This window comes from Haplochromis burtoni, unplaced genomic scaffold (assembly GCF_018398535.1).
Source record: "Haplochromis burtoni strain Fernald_Lab_line unplaced genomic scaffold, NCSU_Asbu1 Contig_202, whole genome shotgun sequence".
Classification (NCBI taxonomy): domain Eukaryota; kingdom Metazoa; phylum Chordata; class Actinopteri; order Cichliformes; family Cichlidae; genus Haplochromis; species Haplochromis burtoni.
The window spans coordinates 433,938-435,091 of NW_024582563.1; the positions used below are offsets into that span (position 1 = coordinate 433,938).

At 39.5% G+C, this 1,154-nt stretch overlaps 1 protein-coding gene across 1 annotated transcript in view; it reads right to left on the reverse strand.

The window, feature by feature from the left end:
• The window catches only part of slc12a8 (solute carrier family 12 member 8), a gene marked incomplete in the record, with an annotated part of 23,939 nt that overhangs the window by 2,007 nt on the left and 20,778 nt on the right, over positions 1-1,154 (reverse strand).

Genomic DNA, 1,154 nt, shown 5'->3' on the forward strand with positions numbered 1-1,154 from the left:
CTTGTGTTCAAAAATGTCGTGAGTCAGACGGCTGAGGCACGTACTGATGTGGTGAGTTTATTGCACAGATGCAGGGTGTCACATCCAGCTATTCAAGAAATCCTAAGCCACAACAGCTGCCAGGCAAAGAGGCTGCAAGTGAACCTCCCAGCCGACTATGCTACTGGGTCACGTAACGACATATGGTATGGTAACCAAATCTAAATCAGTAAATGTGAGATTGCAGTTTAGGAAGGATTTGGTTGCACATAATGAAATAAAAGTCAACGATCGAATGACACACAATCCCCCCAAAAATAATTAAATAAATACAGGATCAGCAAGTTCAGTTTTGTAACACATTACTTATAGATTGCTTTTACTTTAGATAAATGATGAATGGAAATTATTTCAGTGCTTCACTTCCTTTAAAGAGTGACATAAGTCTTTAAATAAGACTACAGCTTTAAAATAATTTTAAAAAATATTTCAAAGGCCTTATTAAACAACTCAAGATACAGGAAAAGTTATTTGGTTCCCTTTAAATCAGCTATTCTTACTATTCTTCCAGTATGTACACTGCTCAAAAAAAAAATTAAAGGAACACTTTTTAATCTGAGTATAGCATCAAGTCTGCTAAACGTCTGGGATATTGATCAGGTCAGTTAAGTAGCAGAGGGTGTTGTTAACCAGTTTCAGCTGCTTTGATGTTAATGTAATTAAAAGGAGGAGCTCTAGAGGTTTTTTTTTCCACGCTTTGAATTTGTCACCACTGACAGCATGAGGTGATACCTGGAGAGATTGTCCAGTCCACTGTTTCCCAGCACAGTCTCAAGAGCATGAAGGAGATTTCAGAAGACAGGCAGTTACTATAGGAGAGCTGAACAGGGCTGTAAAAGATCCTTAACCAATCAGTAGGACGTATGTATTTTTTTGTGCAAGGAGGACCAAGATGAGCACTGCCAGAGCCCTACAAAATTACCTCCAGCAGGCCAGTATTGTGAATGTTTCTGACCAAACAATCAGAAAGAGACTTTATGAGGGTGGCCTAAGGGGTCGACATCATCTAGTTTACCCTGTGTTCAGTGTCTGGCACTCTGGAGACCAATTAGCAATTGCCATAGAATACCAGAATTGGCAGAACCACCAATCGAGCAAATTCTGCCTGAACACAT